The sequence below is a fragment of the Nicotiana attenuata genome, chromosome 1, assembly GCF_001879085.1.
Source record: "Nicotiana attenuata strain UT chromosome 1, NIATTr2, whole genome shotgun sequence".
Taxonomy (NCBI): domain Eukaryota; kingdom Viridiplantae; phylum Streptophyta; class Magnoliopsida; order Solanales; family Solanaceae; genus Nicotiana; species Nicotiana attenuata.
This window is the reverse complement of record NC_031989.1, coordinates 35648541-35658043: the sequence shown is the minus strand read 5'-3', so window position 1 is coordinate 35658043 and position 9503 is coordinate 35648541. Positions and strand designations below refer to the sequence as shown.

Genomic DNA, 9503 nt, shown 5'->3' with positions numbered 1-9503 from the left:
GCGCCTAAAGCAACTACGCGTTTGCACTTTGCGAGGGCCAAGGAATTTGCTAAATGGCACGCCTCGGAATCTAAGGATCAATTCAAGATTAAATAAAGCGAGGGCCATGCATGAACTACTTTGACAAAAGTTCCTTTGTATTTTTATCTAAAACTAGTGACAAGTAAGCAGAAGCTTCCAAAATAAGTTCAGAAATGAAAATACACAATCTACTTTCAAAATCCATCATTCCACATACGTGCAACTGTCTTGTGCAACCAGCTGATTTCAAGAAAAACAAAATAAGAAAAAAAAAAAAAAATCAAAACCAATGTTTTATAGGTAGTTCCAGCACCAGGAAATGTCACTGTACATGAGATTTTTCAACGTAATTGCATTTTTTCATAATCGAAATAGCTAAGAAATTACTTAAACACTTAATTACAAAGTTACCGCATCTCTGCTGCCAATCAAAATCCAATCCCATTCCATTTATTCACACTTACTTCAACGACTCATTAACTGTTTCCATTTGAATTAAGTATCAACATAAACCCACCAGACAATAATTCATAAGTTGTTTACAATTAAAATTTCAACCAAAAATTCAACTCAAATCAACCAATATTCATCGATCAACACAACATATCAAGTGTAATATATTCAGTCAAGGCAATTCAATCAACTAAATTAGCATAAGTAAATCCAGAGATAAGCATCACAGTACCATCATTGAAATTGAGATTAAAGAGAGAAAGATGGTCCTTTAAGAGTGAAGCTTCAATGAAGTAGAGTCTCCAAGAAAACTTTGTATAGCAATCACGGATGAGTTACAAGAGAAAATCACTTACCGAATTCGAAGCCAAAAATTAATTCAAGACAAGAACCGCGAGTAAGTCCGCGACTGAACCCAAAACTCGGAAACCTCGAACAGACCCAGACCCACACGATTTTGGATGATGATTTTGGGCCTGATTTTGCTGAGTTTCAATTAAGAATAGAGCTGTTTTTCGCTAGAGTTTAGAGCTAATCGGGACTGTTTGGCACCTTTTCCTCACTGCTGTTTTTGAGTTGAGCTTCGACTTTTTTTTGTCAGATTTTGAGCAATTTCATGGTTGTTTTGTGTGGATCTGTTGGAGTGAAATTTGTGGAAGATTACATGGTTATTTGATGGGGAAGATGGCGTTAAGGTTTGCTGCTTGAAAAATGGAGAAGGAGAAGTTCTCTTGCTTGAAAAATGGAGAAGAAGCTCAAGGGAGGGGGGGCTCGTGAAGAAGACGAAGTGGTCTCCTCTATCCTGAAGCGGCGCTCCTAATTAGAGTGTATATGCCTGATTGTATATTTTAGAGTGTAGGGTGTGTTTGTGGTGTAGGTAGTATTATATAGGGTAGGGATTGGGTTAGAGGTATGGGCCTAGAAACTATGGGCTAGGGATTTTGGGCCAAAGACTAAAAAATGGACTATAAGATTTATAAAAACGGGATAAACCAACCTAAAACTAATTCTTTATTCTAAAATTATGTACAATTATAATATAAAAATATAAAACTAATTTTAATTAATTGAACTAAACTATAGAACATAAAACTATTTTTTTGTGTTTTCAAGATTATAAAAATAAAGATAGGGTACTATTTTTGTATTTTTTTAAGGTTAAAAATGACTATAAAATATTAATAAACTTATTTTTTATAATTTTTCATTTTCTTGTAATAAAATAAAGTAAAATAGTAAAAATTAGTTGAAATGGCGATATTAGGCCTAAACTAAATATTTACATGCTAAAATGGGTAAAATTTCGGGGAGGGTCAAAAATCACATGTCAACATGCACAAATCATGTGTATGCATTCATTGGCATGTGAAACTCGATTACAAGGAATATTTGAGAGTGAAGATTACTATAACAAACTTCAATTACCGAATGAATTATACACAATGGAACTTAGTTGTCCGACATCTAAACTTTGATAACCTCACTATGTCATTCAGCTTTAATTACAAGTCACTGACTCCTGGAGCAATTAGTAAGTCCTCAATCTGATTGTAAATACTCTGACCTTTAGTTGCTATTATTTTATTTGTGAATCACATAAAGTAGCAGTTTCGCTGTCCGGCTGATAATATTCTCGCTGTAGCTTTTTTCACATAGAGTAAGAAAAGTTGAAGTAATTCATGTTTATCTATTATCTCTTTATGAAAGAAGAAGGCTTTGTTGGAGCTGTTTGAAGGCACCTATAGTTGGAAGGTAATTTTGGAGTGAAAGCATCTAGTTTTAGAATGTGACAATTTGTGGGATACCCTAAAAAAGGATTTACTTCTTCTTTTGTTATTTAATATACAACTGTCATTAGTTTGGGTTGTTACTAAACTCAATTTTTTTATACATAAATATACCTACAGGATCAGCTGAGATTTTGGAAATGATATGACTAACCTTATGGATGTTTTTGCAGATGACACTATTATGCTAAGGTGTGTGAAATTCTACAATGATCTATTCATGCAGTGAGAGCTGATTCATCAGCTGGAAGATTACATAAGAACTTTGAGCTTCAAAAATTTGTAAATATGGAACGAGGGTGAATGCAATGTAAATACCGAATTCACACATATCTATCAACTCCCTTTGTACAACATTTAAACTTTTCCTGAGTAAGAGATTAAGTTCCCTCTTTATTCAATTTGAAACTCCATTTAAACATAGTCGTTATCATATTTTCTGGACTTTCCAGAGCACGAACTCAATTCTGATTCCTAATAGTATCGGACTTTCGTCTAATCTAAATTTCATACCACACGTCATAATTTCTGCTAATAAGATGTAAAACTCTATCCAAACTCATGTACAGCTAGATAGAAGAGCCATATCAATATCTGTATACATGTGGTCTTTGTTTAGATTTTTTTATTTTTTTGTGAGTTCGAAGGAAATTGATCTTTGTCTAGTGCGATAGAGATAGCTATAATTTAAAAGAATTTTTTGTGGTAGGGGTACGACTTCCTTCCTATAGCAATATAAGGAATAGAAAAAGTTTTTTTTTTCCTGTTCTTTCTATTCCTGCGATTCATATGGTACTTTATCTATAATCATGTTAACTTTTATTCATGACTGATTTAACTTTCGTTTATCGTTAAGACTACAAGGATCTAAAAAGGAGCCTAAAATTGGAATAAGAAAAATAGAGATGGAAGTAAACATTATAAAATTTATAGAAGAGCATTTCAAAAACTATTCACAAAATCCATAAGAAGGTCATTTAGATCTAAAGGAGGAGGCGAAAGACGAAGGCTAGAGTACTGACAGTTGATGTTATATTTATTCTTAAATACAGAGCTTCCTTCTTACACTTGGATAACTCATGAACCATCAATTTGCTTTACAGTTCATTCCTGCACACCATCTGCAGAAGGTTGTCTTTTTACAGCTTTCGATCATTGTGGATTGTGTCGTAAGCAATAGCAGAATACAAGCTTAATAATCAGGAGATTTCTCCAAAGATATAAAAATCTATCCTAAATCAACTATAAAAGAATTATATTTAAGTAGTCAACCAGATAATGCGAATATAGTGAAGTTAGAACGTATTCTCTGACGGAATCAAAAGAGCGGAATGAGCACAGATGATGCACACAATCCACCCAATAACGGTCAGTGGTGGAGTCCGAATTTTGAATAAGGGGATTCAAAAAAATGTAAGAATGTCATAAATAAGATATGAACCTATGTCAAGGAGGCTCAATGGTTGGTATATACAAAGAAATTTGTTTTTATCCTTTTTTCAAATTGTAACTTTCCACCGGATCAATTGAACCCCTTCACCAAAGGTAGCTACAACCCTGAGTGGGATTATCCATTGCGCAAGACCAGGGTGAGCGCATAAAATTTCAACAAGGTCAAACTCAAATCCAATTCTCTCTTGGACGGCAACTACTCTGAAGGTTTCAGCAAAATAGGTATCTATATCCAAAATCAACTATAAGAAATTTCTAATCAGTCAAATAATTAAATTACAATGCATCCTCTGAGGCTGTGACTAAATCAGCGGAACAAAATGGATGCAGATGATTTATAGAACAATAAATTAGTTCACATATAAACCATTAGGTAGCAGTTAAAAGTTGCCGAACCCGTTGCGGTCCATTAACGCAGCCACACAAATCTAAAGAAGGAGAAGAAATACGAAGAGTACTCACCTTTCAGCCACCAAACAGAAAGATAGCAGAAAAGTGAAGCTGCAAAAACAAGGAGGAAACCCAAGCAAAACAAAAGGTGTTTCACAATTTATTGGGCGATCACAGCTAACCAGTGCGGTAAATTGTCCGCTATAACGTTGAGGTTAAAGAGCAAATATGCAGAAGCAAGGGGTACCAAAGTAAACAGACTTCAAGGGACAACGTTAATTGCAGATACCCACCAAAAACGTAGGTGGTGCAGAGCGAGAAGAACAGGTCACAGCGCCAAAAGCAAGAACCAGTTTATCTTCCACGCCGGAAGCGAAGGAGACGACAAAAAGGCGCGCGTACCCAAGAGAGAGAAACAGAGCACGGAGGGAACGAAAAAGAATTCAGCGATTTTGCGTCCACAAAATCGGCTGTGTAAGACATGACAGAAAGATCAAAATAACCCCGGATTTTGATACAAAGAAGGGAGTTTGTTGTAATTGCAGAAGCCGGACGACAAAAAGCACCTCAACTCCCGCTTCTAAATAAGTAGAATATTGAAAAGATTGGGGCCCACCTCGTTGATTCCTCTTTTTTCGACTTTCCAAATTTGTTTATGTTTTCACATAATATTAGGGTGTTCTTAGGTTTAGTTCTTTAAGAAAACAATAGGGAACGTTTTGTTTTATATTAGTCTTCTTGATTTAGCTAGTGATTTAATTAAGACTAATTAACAATAATTATTCGTTGGTTTCTTTCGTTTTCTTTTTCTAATAGTATCTAACTAGTACTAGTAGATTCCTTCTGAACATGTCATGTTGTGATATGTTTTGTTTGAGCACATTAGATTATATTATTTTAACAAAATTCTTACTATCACTTTGTTCGAGGTTGTTGGGACAGACATCTACCCAATGATGTGATGAATAAGACATATTTGACTTTCAAAAAAAAACAAAGTGATAGTAAGAATTTTGTTAAAATAATATAAGCTAATGTGCTCAAATAAAACATATCACAACATGACATGTTCAGAAGGAATCTACTAGTACTAGTTAGATACTATTAGAAAAAGAAAACGAAAGAAACCAACGAATAATTATTGTTAATTAGTCTTAATTAAATCACTAGCTAAATCAAGAAGACTAATATAAAACAAAACGTTCCCTATTGTTTTCTTAAAGAACTAAACTAATTTGATACAGTTGCAATCTACTATTCTAACCTCAATCATGCACCTAAGAACACCCTAATATTATGTGAAAACATAAACAAATTTGGAAAGTCCAAAAAGGAGGAATCAACGAGGTGGGCCCCAATCTTTTCAATATATTAGTATATCACATAGACAATTAAAGAAGGAAGAAGTATTCTGTGGGATGTGTGTCAGATCTCATTTCTTTGGGATGTCCCACGGTAGGTATTACATGATCACGTCCAACTATATCTTATAAAAAGGACAATGCGGATGTTGTAAATATAACCTGAGTATTATGCCCAGAGTCGGATCCACAGAGAATTAACCTATCAATCACTATCTTTAGACCTACTAAACTCTTTAGAATCAATTTTCCAAACGTTGAGAATCACAGTTGATGGTGTTTTTAATAACTAAGATCAACAGTAACTAATAGCAGTTGATGGTGTTTTTAATAACTAAGATCAACAGTAACTAATAGCTACAAATTACAGATGCTAAGCTGTAAACAATAATGAGAAAGTGCTAAGGTAATGATTCCCTCTATTGATGGAATCCCTTCTATTTATGCTTCATACAAATTTACCAACACATCTCTATTAATCATGAACGCTCTCCTTACCGTAAATCTCTCCCGAGTAATCACAGTAATTTACTAGTTGCACTCTCTCGAGATATACTAGCTTGCTTTATTTAACACAATTCACTTTAGATTACACGCAAGGCTTCGTCATCCCTAATCCCGCCTTTAAACCCTCGGTTATTGATCCCTAATATACTTTGGGAGTGGTGTTGTTCAACAATTACCTAAATGTGCACTCTCTCCCGAGTTATGCACAATAAATAGGCACAGCTAATTGAGGATCCTATCAATTAACTACAACAAACACATAGTTGAACAAATAGAGACTGGAACTAGCAATTTGTATTTACATAAACAAGAAGTTCATCCCCCAATAGGTTCCATCAAAACCTTAGACAAAGGATTTAGCTACTCATAACTATGGGTAAACAAACTAAAACAATATTCATCATAAAACTTGCAAGAAAATCAAAGAAAAGAAGAAAGATGTTTTGGGTGATCTCTCACAATTGTTTTCCTTGCTAAAATATTATCCAATACAATTCTTGACTCCTTTAGGCGAAGTCTAGTATTTAAAATAGGGTTTTGGGCTAAAAATCCCGTGTTTTGCACTTAAGTCCCTGAACTTTTCCGCCTCTGCCGCGGTTCTGCCACGGTCGCGGTCAAACCGCGGCCACACACCTTCTCTGAATCTCAAATTATCCGCGACACACTTCTACCACGGTTCTGCCGCGGTCGCAGTGGAACCGCGGCAGTCCTTCTTCAGGCTTGGCTTGAACTGCTTCGCTTGGTTCATTTGGAAAAATTTTACGATTGGCCTCTTTTTCTCCATATTTGATCCCAAAAGTACTCCATAGCCTTCTCTTGTCATATATCACCTGCAAAGCATGAAAAGCACTAATCAGAGCATTTTTTTATCACTTTTATCATCAAAACTATACAAGAAGGTGGTTCTTTAGGGCCTAATTATAGTTAAATTCACCTATTGTCACACCTCCCTTTTTTACCTACACCCGCAAGGGTGTAAAGGAGTTTTTCCACTTAAAGGACAATCGGAACGGGATTTATTATTAAGATTTCAGAGTCGCCACTTGGGAGATTAATGATGTCCCAAGTCACCGGTTGAATCCCGATCCGAGGAAGTTATGACTCTGTTAACAGTCCGCGAACCAGAAATCCGAGTAAGGAATTCTGTTAACCCGGGAGAAGGTGTTAGGCATTTCCGGGTTCCGTGGTTCTAGCACGGTCGCTTAACTGTTATATTCGGCTTAAGTTATCTGATTTTTAAACATATTTCTTACCTATGTGACTTTATTTTAACCACTTTTACTTTATGTCTTTTTAATAAGAATTGCAACGTCGTGAAAATGTATCTCAAACCACGTTACACCAGTGCACCCGTGGCTTTTGACGCATTTCGACTCCGTTGAGATTTAGATTCGGGTCACATAAATGTGCACCCACATTTAGGAAGGTAATATTATTAAAGTACGCGCCTAAAGCAACTACGCGTTTATTATCTTTGGGGAAAACCGTGAAATTTGCTAGACGGCTCACCCGAATTTTATTTTTTTAGCATTATCGAGGACCCGCAATTTGCCGAGGCTCGTGTAATTTTTATTCATTGAAGGGCAATCCTAAAAGCAACTATATTTTCATTTATCTCTAACAGCACAAGAAAAGTCCTAAAGTTTGTTATTGAACTGAAATAAGTCAAATGACAATTCTATGTCAAGGCCACCCATCGGGCTCTAAGATGAGCCCAACAAAGGAGTATTATACCCATGCTCTACTAACAAACTGCCAGTCCAGGCCTAGGCCCAAATCCACACGTGAAGGGACTTAGCGTGGACCTGGGCCCTCGTATCAGACATCCTTAGGCCCAAATATCCTGGGAATAGGCTATTAAACAACTCTAAGAACTCTCAAAAACGGGTTAATTAATTCCAATCAGTCCAGTTGATGATGCATGATTTAATTTAAATAAAACTACTGATATTAACCACTGACATGCAACTATTTTTCCCTATGTTGAAATAATGAGCTTAAGGAAACGAAAGAGATGACATCTGAACTAGTATGCTGATATCGACTACTGTAATACAAGAAACTGTTCGAAAAGCACACTTTAGCTTTGAAATGGAGATTGAAACGGGCTGATCTCTCAACCAATTATGAATTCAAACCTGTTCCGATTTTGTTTTTTTTTATGCTTAACAGAGTGCTAAATTGAAACCAGTACCTAGCTACACTAATTCTGCAGCTGATCGCCACAAATTAACAGTCCAAATGTGGATCTAAGTAAACTTCATTACAATACATATTACTAATGGCTACTTAATTATGAATGCGTCCTCTAGCAAACAACGGCTGAATACTTTCATTTCATGCTCAAGCTCGAAGCTACATCAATTTTGAGTTCAATTGTGTACCTGGATATAAAAATACAATGAGAATGAGGAGGACAGCAACGAAGCGTAACAGTAGCAGTAACTGGAGCCAAAGCAGCAGCAAATTCAATTTCCACCCAGAATCACACTTAAACACAGCCCGGAAAGTTGTGAAAAAACCAACAGCAATAGCAAATACCCTCACTAGACTCAAATGGACTCGAATTAACCCACAACTGGACCAACAGATCCCAGAAGAAGCTCTAGCAAATTGGAATTAAGCTAGAAAATCCAAACCACCTACTGAAAATCGAACTGAACCAAAATATTCCAGGGAATAGTATTTTTTTTTTTTTGAGTTTTCTGCTATAAATTAAGAGCTGGAAGAAGATTTGAAATTCTACTTTCAAATCTGGGAACTGAAGAGTACTTTTGGGGGTGGGAATTCTAGGCCTCCAAACTTGTGAATCAAGGCAAATGAATACCTATTTATAGGTGAACTTAGGGTCCAATTTCAGATTTTTCTTTTAGCCCTTAGTCCCTATTCTAATTCTATTTTCTACCCTTTATTTTCTGACTTGTTACACAAGTAACTACACCTATTCTATTGAAATCTATACTATAGTCCATCCTAGAAGGTTCTATACCCATTACAATTCCTATTCTACCCTTACTTTACTTCAACAATTACCAACTTTGATTAAACTACCCTTTTCCCCTGCCTAAACTACCCTTAGCACCCCCTGAAATTACTGAGCTAAACCAGACCATCCTAAACTAAAACCTATCAATGCTAATCAATGCTAAACGCTGAATTAAGGCATTACTAATGATAACTACTGATTAAACGAAGCTATCTGACTAACTCCAACATTAGAAAAAAAAAATTAAAACCAACAAATCCTAAACAGAATTGACTAAGACGACTAATGAAGAATTATGACGATGAACCATAAACTGAAATCAAGCATTTAGCAGGACAGATTCAAAACGAAAAAAAATAAAACTAAAACCTAAGGTTTAACAGAACAGGATTAAATCAAGCCAACAAAATTAAGCTAAAGCTAAGAACGATTACAAGAACAAGACGAAAACACACACATAATCAAAGACAGAATCGAACAAAACTTACTGATTTTAAGCATTCGACTGACCATGGGATGAACTTCGACCGGCTATCTGTTGTTTGA

General features: G+C 35.6%; 1 long non-coding RNA gene across 4 annotated transcripts in view; it reads right to left on the bottom strand.

Moving 5' to 3' along the window:
* The window catches only part of LOC109224629, a 19543-nt gene extending 14761 nt beyond the window's left edge, over positions 1–4782 (bottom strand). For all 4 annotated transcript variants that reach the window (XR_002067742.1, XR_002067748.1, XR_002067744.1 and 1 more), the window contains exon 1: positions 4176–4782. This is a non-coding gene — a long non-coding RNA (uncharacterized LOC109224629). The remainder of the gene's footprint in view (positions 1–4175) is intronic.